Here is a 10,140-nt window from a genome sequence, read left to right as displayed (position 1 = left end):
TAATCAGGCCCTTTTATGCAAAGGAGGGAGACTGTGGGTATTGAGTGGGGAAAAAAAGCTGTAGAAATAAACTAATTGGCTCAGAGACATTCCAACATTGGGCCAGTCAAAGAGAATCAGGAATATGTTAGCTAGCCTAAAGGTATGTGGGCCCTAGCTATCTCATCATAAAAGAGATTTAACTATCCCCAAGGAAGAAAAACAGTAGTGGGTGGATGGTGCTGTTCATAGCTGGAGCAATGAAGCAGGGTGATGGAGTCTCACACCCTTGGCAGGAGTGGAAGACTGGGAAGAGAGAATGAGGTGACAAAAACTCAGCATGGGCCAGAGAAAGTGCACAAAATATGCCTCATAGATCTGGAAGCATTGGCAGCTGAGTAATTGGGTACCTAAGGTAAGGAGAAAAATATTTGTGTCAGAGAACAAGGGAACTGAAGATGAGGGGGGAGGTTTTAGCTAAGTATAAAGAGAAACCTGGAACTCACATCTCAATAACTCTATGTTGGAATTGTGGGGTGCTTAGAAAATGCCTCAGTTTCCCTGGCTTACTTTAAGGCTGAGTTCAAATCTTACCTTTTTCAGGAGGCCTTTTCCCATTCCTCCAGCTGCTAGTGTCTTCCCCTCTCAGGTTAACTCACTCCATCTACTTTGAGTGTATCTGATGTGTAACTAGTTGTCTAAATGTTGTCTCCATTAGAATGTAAGCTCTTTAAAGGCAAGTATTGTTTTTGCCTTTTTTGGTAATCCAGTTCTTAGCATAGTGCCTAGCACATAATGAGGACTTAATAAATGTTTGTTGACTGACTGAGACCTGCTTAAATTTCTGTCAACTCTGGGGTAATCGTACGGTATTGGATGTAAGGGGACTGCTCAGATTTCTAAGAAGAGCCCATTTCTGCATACTACACATGGAACCTAAGGAGTTAGTCTAAAAGCAAGCAACATGAACCTCATTTCACTCTTAGACATATTGCATTTGTAGTCTGGGGGAATTTTGCGTGAGTCATTTCCAGCTCAGAACACCCAGACTGCAGTTAATGACTTGAGTTTTTATTGTGTAGAGAAATACTGAGCCCCATAGACTCATTCCCCAGACTTTTTATTGTAGTTCAATTGGCTCACCACTTCCCCCAACAAGTGGTGCCCCTTATGGGAGGTTTTGAAAATACCCTGGCCTGGCCCACAGCCCAGCTGGCCTTGACACGTTGCTCTGTGCTCCACTTTCTTATCCATCACCGTCGTTCAATGGTGAGCTCTATGGCAAACAATGCACACCTGACTCTGGACATTTGGATATCTCTTCTAAAGTGGCATTGTTGGTTTAGGTTTGGGGTAGCAATTGGGCCAGGAGGATGTGTTTTTAGACTCTTTCACTTGGACTAAGGTAGGCTTAAGAGTAGCTAGGTGCCACAGAGGATAGGGTACTGGGCTTGGAGGCTTAATAAATTCTTATTGATTGATTCTTATTGGTGGCAGGTATATGTCCCCTCTCCACCTGTAGGCTGCTGGTTAGCTAGTGACGAGCACCATCTCTGCACTACCACTTGGGCAATCCTTTAAGAAGTGACCAGACCCTTTAACAAACAACCCTTGAGGGTTGTCGACACTGTGGGATAGAAAAATATTAAATCAAATATGATTTTAATCAACTTATTTTTCCATAAAAATTTAATCTTTTTCGATACAAAATTTTCTACAATCAACTTTTTAAAAAAAAAATTAAAAAAGACACACATAAGAGGAAGATGTGCAGATCATTTTAGATGATAGATTTGCCAAAGCTTCTGGGCTGGTGTCAATCTAGTAAATGTATTTTTCTTGAGTTGTATCCAGTTCAGTTGTTCCAGATAAGGTAGAAGAAGGAGAATTCTTAGAAACAATGTACCAGAAAGAAGAAATTCCCAGCACAATAGCCCAAGCCTCACAGTCATATTATTAATAAATGGGAGACCATACATTTGAAGTTTTCAGCAGCTTTGCCCAGCTAAATAGCTTTCCACACTGTGTTAGTTTTGACAGGATTAGTTAAGGAGTTCTGAATAAAAATCCCAGGATCCTTGTTGGCTGGCTTGTCTGTTAAAATACAATTTTATTTTTCCTCAGTTTTCAAGTTCACTGAGCCCCACGAAATGTTCTTGAATATATTATTTCCTTGCCAACATAACCCAACCCAGGCCAGACTGTTGTATTTCAAAGTAGGAGACAGTTGTGCCCAGTGAGGGAACCTTGGTGTTGGGATAACTGCATGATAAAAGCCTAGATTGTGTTTTTCTGGCATAATCGGGAAGTATAGGGGTGGGGTATGAGGCGACTGTGGTTAGTGCAGCTGAGATTGCTAAAGAGCTCAAGTGGTATCTCTGTACGGGGTTGGGGGACCTAGAAAATTGAGAGTTTCTCTTTTCCACTGCCACCCCTTCTCAGGGTGAATGATAAGAGTATTTCTGGAAGCAGTGAGTATGAGGAAAAGAGCTTTGTAAATAATTACTTAGGAGCCTAGGAAACAGATGTGTGTGTGCATGTGCATGCGTGTATACACACACACACATATACATATACACAAACATGCATACATGTACACATATTTGATGGAGTGGGAGGTAAAAAAAAGTGGATGGGGTGGATTTCCTTGGGGAACTAGGCAAAAGGCTCTTCCATTTAGAATCTTCTAATGACATACAAGTAAATGGGGTACCCTGCAATCTGTAATGGCAGCTTCCAGAGTTTGTGGACAGAGTAAGTTTCTTGGTCATTACCTATTGCTTTTCTGCTCCACTCTCCTCCCCCAGCCAGGCTAAGAGCAACAAGATGGATTTGGTAGGTGATCAGGCAACTTGTGGGGTCTGAACATTTGCTGGGGGTTGTCCAGTTTGGAATTTAATTTGGTTGGAACTCTACGCTGTCTCAGTTGGTGTTTGGTTCCAGAGGATTTGATGGAAAAATGTCTATATTAATGAAAGGGTCCTCATCTTGCTTAGTTCCTGGATGTTGCTTGCTCAGTGGTTCTGATGTCTTAGGCTGAACTGGCAAATGTCACAAAAAAAGGAGGCCAAAGTTCTGTAAGCTCCTTATCTCTTAAAAGCTGGCATGCATTTTATTAGAAAGCAGACACTCAAAAGAATACATATAGGTAAAGAGGCAGCACTGGTTCAGGAATCAGGTGCTGGGGTCAAATCTTGCCTCTGATTATTCTTGGTGGGACCTTGGGCAAGTCATTTAAGCTTACTAACCCTTAGTTTCCTCATCTGAATAAATAAAGTTTGAAGTCTCTACCAGCTCTAGACTTAGGATCTTGTGACTGATTATTGCTTCTGGCTTCTCTCTACATTCATTATATTCTTTAGGATAACAAAAATCATCTCTCGCAAATATTGCTTTGCCATGTCAAGCTTCAGCTTCCTGTAAAAGTGCCATTTTAAATCTAAATCCTTCACCCTGGTCTTCAACATGAGGGCTTTCCACCAAATGCTTCCATTTTTCATGCTCTCTGTTCCAGCCAAGTAACATGCTTTTGGCCTCCTGCATCAAAGTAACTCCTGCTTCTGGTCTTTAGACTTCTGTTCCTTAAATTTGTAATCCATATAATTCATCTTCTCTATAAACTTTTCCCTGAGTGACTTCATCTAGCTTAATATTATTCCATTAATTGCACATGCCCACACTAAATTAATTTGCATTTTTGTACATTTTTATGTCTTTAATGTATTTTATATATGTCTTTTTATATATTTCTTTTCATTGGCTGTCCCCCATGCCTAGAATTCTCTCCTTTCTCATCTCCACTTCCAGGATTCCCTGGCTTCCTTTAAGCCCTACCCAGCTAAAATTCCATCTTCTATGAGAAGCCTTTTCTAACCCCTTCTAATTCTGGTGTCTTCAGTTAAGGATTTCCTATTTAATGTGCATATAGCTTGTTTGTATTTAGTTGTTTGCATGTTGTGTGTCCTATTAGAGTATTAGCTCCTTGAGGGCAGGTACTGTTTTCACCTTTCTTTGTATGCCCATTACTTAGCACAGTGCTTGGCATATTGTAGGTGCTTCTCAAATATTTGTTGACTTGACTTGTTGACTTCTTACGTCTTTTTCAGAGCCTTATGTCCTTCTTTTGTAAACTCCACCAGGGTAAGTGCATCTTCTATTCTGTGGTGTCTCTTCATAGCCAATAATACTGCTCTCCCTAAGTGTTTTAATGATCAGGAGATTCAAGCTAAGGCTGCCAGAGAAAGGGGAAAGAGATCTTCAGAATAAAACATCCATTCACTTCTCAAGTTTCAGTATTTTTACTGGAAAAAAAAAGCTGCTGGTGGTTTAGGCAGTCTTATGACAATTTCCCCAGAGCAGCAACTACCTTGTAAATCCAGAGGTTTTGCTATACTGACAGCTGTCACTCTAGCCAGGCCAAATGAGATCACATGGCCAATGAAAAGACGTGGCTTGAACAGTTGGGGTGAGGAGAGGGTAGGGGAGGAGGAACATGGGGCATAATGAAATAAATAAGCCTCAGAGGGAGGGTAGTTTCTGCCTGACAGGGATAAATCATGGTTAGCTCACATTTTTAGGGTTTTTTCTTACCCTGAGAATTATTTAAAGCAAATCTATTCCTAAGAAGTGAAGTGGAGAACTACAACGATTGTCCAGCGAATGCCCCTCAAATATATGGTATTTTATACTTTTGAGGAGCTTTGCCTCTTTAGGGAGTGAGACACAAGAATTTAGGTGGATTGGGGACTTAAATTATCAGTAGGATCATCATTTCTTTGACTATTACAAAGCACTTTCCAGGACATTATCTCATCTGATCTTAATGCCAGCGAGGTAGATAGTAACAGTCTTATCCCCTACTCCCTCCCCATTTTGCAAATGAGAAAACTGGGGTTGGCAGTGTCATAACTAATAAAAGTCAATGTGGGATTCAGATGACTCTGATTGTCTTACTACAATCATGTCACACTATCTATGGTGTCCTAATCCCTATGTGACTCCTCTGGGTAGAACAAATGTAGTCATTCGGAACAATGGGAGCTTGACTCTCTTACTCATTTAGCAAGAAGACATCAGGTAAAATGGAGAAGGGGGTGGGCAATGGGTCTAATCTCTCTCCTATTCCTTCTCACCCAGTCTCTAATTAAAACAAAGTAAGTCAGCAGCAAGAATAACAAGACATTAAGAAACATTCTGTACTTTATGTTGCATTCCTTTCTTCTTCAAAGATTGTTGTAACTCCTCTCTAGTCAAGACCACATCCCAGGGCTCAAATCCTGTCTCAGTCACTTGTTGTTCTGCCCTGGATAAGTCATTTAACCCTTCCCAGACTCAGTTTCCCCATCTGTAAAATGGGGATATTGGTAGTACCTACTTCATGGTGTTCTGAGCAGCTAGGTAGCAACTTGGAATCAGGAAGACCTGAGTTCAAATTCTGCTTCAGACACTAAACTTGCTCCACTTTACCTTGTATTAATGGTTCTTTATATAACTTCTTATGGCAGTTGACTTATTTTGTTTGGGTTAGAAGGAATATGAGAGAGATTAGATCCATTGCCCACCTCCTTCTATCTTATGCCTGATGTCTCCTAAATGTCTCCTGGCTAATAAGCTCCAATACTTACAAATGATTACATTTGTTCTACTCAGAGTCATGCAGGGATTCAGGTACCACAGCTAGTGTGACATAATTATTGTAACAAAACCCATTTGAGTCAAAGAGGTTTCAGCAGGATATGAGAAGAGGGAGTGATGGATAGTAATGGGGGGCAGCACAACCCCGGAGGCTTTTAGATTTTCACTTTTCCTCATGCCCGTTGGGGATTAAGGTCAAACTGTCCCTTGATCTAGGCTGGTAAACAAAGCCATATCAAGTATAGGGGAAGGAGGCTGCCCCATGTCCTTCCTTTTCCACCCCCATTTCCCACTTCCCAGCATTCCCTAAGGCTCAGGCTCACCAAGCGTTATAGTAAGAAGGATATTATGAGGGTGGAAGGTAGTGGGGAGATGGATACAGAAGAGGAAGGTGGAGAAAGTGATGAATGGCAGAAATGCCCACCCAGACCCACCCAGAAACACAGTCACCTTGAAAATCACTTGATCTTGGCAGGTGGTTGGGGGTGAAGAGGTAATGTCTGACTCTCTGAGAGGCAGGGAGGTAATGCCTTAAATTGGTATATCACTTTGGCTTCACACACATATTATCTCATTTCTTCCTCACAACTAGGGGTGGGGGTGGGGTCAGTAATAGCACTTCAGTAAATGTACCATTATCTCCATGTTATGGATGAGGACATGGAGGCTCAGAAATTTTCTCAAAGTCATAGGATGATCGTCAGAGCCTGGGACTCAAATATGCCCTGTCTTGAGAGGGAGAGGATCTTGGTTCAACTCTCCCCACCCTCCCTGCTTGTATGACCTTGGACAAATCTCTGGGCCTCAATTTCCTCATCTGTAAAGTGAGGAGTTGGATTTAAATGGACTCTCAGGTCTTTTCCAGCTCTAGATTCTGTGAATTCTGGAGGGCCTTTCAAACCAGAGGAATCCATATTGTCTACGTCTCTGTACTTTTCTCTCTGTCTTTTTTTCCCCTACTGCTGTCTTTATTCCTGTTTCTCTATATCTATCTCTTCTTCTCTCTTTGTCTCCCTATCTTGCTTTCTTTTTCTCCATTTACTTCTCTCTATCCACCTCTGCCTCTATCCCTGTCTCTCTAACTTTCTAACGATAGGTGACTGTAAATGTGCCAGTAAGCTAGTGAGAACCTGAGTAGCTGATAGGAAGCTAATAGTAAAAATTAGACTCATGGTTTCTACTTCATTCATTCGTTTGTTATTTATTTATTTTTACTCCTAGGTAAAGCAAAACAAAACAAAACAAAATATCCTCTACCAATGCAAGTCAGTACCATCTCTGAAATGTATTGTCTTAGAGAGTTTGGGAGAAATTAATTGATTTGCCCAGGCTCACACAGGCAGTATGTGCTAGAAGCAGGACTTGGCTTCAAGGTCAACTCTGTGTTAGACTGTGCTGATGTAGTGATTAAATGACCTTCTTTAGCTAAATAAGATTACCTGGGTTGGAGATGGGAGCTAATAGCGAGGACAGGGCTCTCCTGGGTCTTTGGAAAAGGGGCCAGGAGACAGATGGCAAGCCTGGAAAAGGGGGAGGGACAGTGGGGCCATGAGCTGGGAGACAGCAGTTGCTCCAGAAAGTAGCAACAAGTCCTGTTATTTACTACTCTCAGCTAATTGAAGTACCAAGCCCGTTGTTGTGGATCCTACCCAAGATGGAGGTTCCTAAGCAGGGCACTAGAATCATGCAATTGCCCTCTCCCTACCCCACCCCCCCAAATCTCTGCTCAACCCTGTCCCACAAGAAGGAAACAGACAACAGATAACAGATCCACGTCTGTACACTCGGACATGGCATTTGTCTGTCACGCATTGTTCAGTCATGCTTAATTCTTCATGACTCCAGTAGGGTTTTTTTTTGGCAGAGATATTAGAGTGATTTGCCATTTCTTTTTCCAGATGAGGAAACTGAGGCAAACAGGATTAAATGACTTGCTAGTAAGTGTCTGAGGCTGGATTTGAACTCAGATCTTCCAGACTCCAGGCCATTGCTCTATCCATCATACCACCTAGCTGCTTGTACAATATATGAGTAGCATATATGAGCCATAGAGATGAATGTAGAAAAGGCAGGGCTATCATGTTGGCAACTGAAACAAAGCTAGGGTAGAGAGCTAATACGTTGGATGACAGAATCAGAACTCAAAATTATCTTGGTAGATTTGGATGCTAGGCCCAACCCAAGAAGATAAAATTGCATAGGAACAAATATAAAGTCTTAAAGGTTTTTTAAAAAAATCAATTGTCCAAATGCACAAATAGACCCTGATTTGACAGCAGTTTATATGAAGGAGACAGTTGTGGGGTAGTAGAAAGGAAAGTAGGCTTGGAATCAGATCTGGGTTCAAACTCATATTCAACATTTAAATAGATCTGTGCCCCTCAGAAGAGATCAGTTTCCTCAGCTGGAGAGTGGAGATAATAATTCTTCCCCCAACCTATTTCACAACGTTTCAGAAGGGAGGAAAGCACTTTGTAAACCTTAAAGTGCAAAAGAAATCAGCATTACTATTGTTGTTGTTATATAGAGGGATTGTTTACCAGAAGTTAGCAGCTATTTTAAAGATCCATTAATAATAAGGGTCGAGTCCTCTTGACAGGGACATTAATGCTATTTTAAGTTTCCTTTGGACAGGGTGAGAATGCTTGTCTCCACTCCTCTCTCTCTCTCCCCTCCCCTCTATCCTCCCTCCCTGGCTGACTCAGTATTCTGCAAAGATTGACCAGGAACTTCAGGTACCTTTATGTCCACGTCCCTTCCTCCAGCTCTCTCCCAGTCCTTCTGTCTGGTTTCCATCACCATCACACTACTGAAATGATTTTCTTCAAGATCATAGTGTCATAGATTTAGAGGTGAAAGAACCATGGGAGTTGCGTTGTACAGCCCCCTCATTTTACAGATGTGGAAACTGAGGACCAGAAAGGTTAAATAACCAAAGTTACACTAGCTCATACATATATCCTTTAAAATGTACAAACTCTTCCTTAAAATAATAAATAGCATCTATCTAAAACCTTCAGCAAGCATTATATGTAATGGGGATGAGCTAGAAGCATTTCCAATAACATCGGGGGTGAAACAAGGATGTCCATTATCACCACTGTTATTCAATATTGTACTGGAAATGTTAACTTTAGCAATAAGAGAAGAAAAAGAAATTGAAGGTATTAGAATAGGCAAAGAAGAAACAAAGCTATCACTCTTTGCAGATGACATGATGATATACTTAGAGAATCCTAGAGAATCAAGTAAAAAACTACTTGAAATAATAAACAACTTTAGCAAAGTTGCAGGCTATAAAATAAACCCACATAAATCATCAGCATTTCTAGATATTACCAACAAAGCCCAACAGCAAGAGATAGAAAGAGAAATTCCATTTAAACTTATTGTAGATATTATAAAATATTTAGGAGTCTACCTCCTGAAACAAACCCAGGAACTCTATGAACACAATTACAAAACACTTTTCACACAAATAAAATCAGATCTAAATAATTGGAAAAACATCAGTTGCTCATGGGTAGGCCGAGCTAATATAATAAAAATGACAATCCTACCTAAGCTAATTTACTTATTCAGTGCCATACCAATCAAACTACCAAAAAATTATTTTATAGAGTTAGAAAAAATAATAACAAGATTCATTTGGAAAACAAAAGGTCCAGAATATCAAAGGAACTAATGAAAAGAAATGCAGGGGAAGGTGGCCTAGCAATTCCAGATCTTAAATTGTATTATAAAGCAGCAATCATCAAAACTGCTTGGTACTGGCTAAGAAATAGAGTGGATCAGTGGAATAGGTTAAATATGCAAGACACAGTAGTCAATGACTATAGTAATCTATTATTTGATAAACCCAAAGACCCCAGCTTCTGGATAAGAACCACTCTTTGAAAAAAACTGCTGGGAAAACTGGAAAAGAGTATGGCAGAAACTAGGCATAGACCCAAATCTCACACCATATACCAAAATAAAGTCAAAATGGGTTCATGACTTAGATATAAAGGCTGATACATAAGTAAACTGGGAGAACAAGGAATAGTTTACCTATCAGATCTATGGAGAACAGAAGAATTCATGACCAACAAACAGATAGAGAACATTATGAAAAGCAAAATGGATAATTTTGATTACATTAAATTGAAAAGTTTTTGCACAAACAAAGCCAATGCAACTAAGATTAGAAGGAAGGTAGAAAATTGGGAAAGAATTTTTACAACCAGTTCTCTGATAAAGGCCTCATTTCTAAAATATATAGAGAATTAAGACAAATTTATAAGAACACAAGCCATTCCCCAATTGATAAATGGTTAAAGGATATGAACAGACAGTTCTCAGATGAAGAAATTAAAGCCATCTATAGTCACATGAAAAAATGCTCTAAATCATTATTGATTAGAGAAATGCAAATCAAAACAACTCTGAGGTACCACATCATACCTATCAGATTAGCCAACATGACAAAACAGGAAAATAAGAAATGTTGGAGAAGATGAGGGAAAATTGGAACACTAATGTATTGTT

This window comes from Phascolarctos cinereus, unplaced genomic scaffold (genome assembly GCF_003287225.1).
Source record: "Phascolarctos cinereus isolate Bilbo 61053 unplaced genomic scaffold, phaCin_HiC Scaffold_5;HRSCAF=322, whole genome shotgun sequence".
Taxonomy (NCBI): domain Eukaryota; kingdom Metazoa; phylum Chordata; class Mammalia; order Diprotodontia; family Phascolarctidae; genus Phascolarctos; species Phascolarctos cinereus.
Note: the sequence above shows the minus strand (reverse complement) of the source record.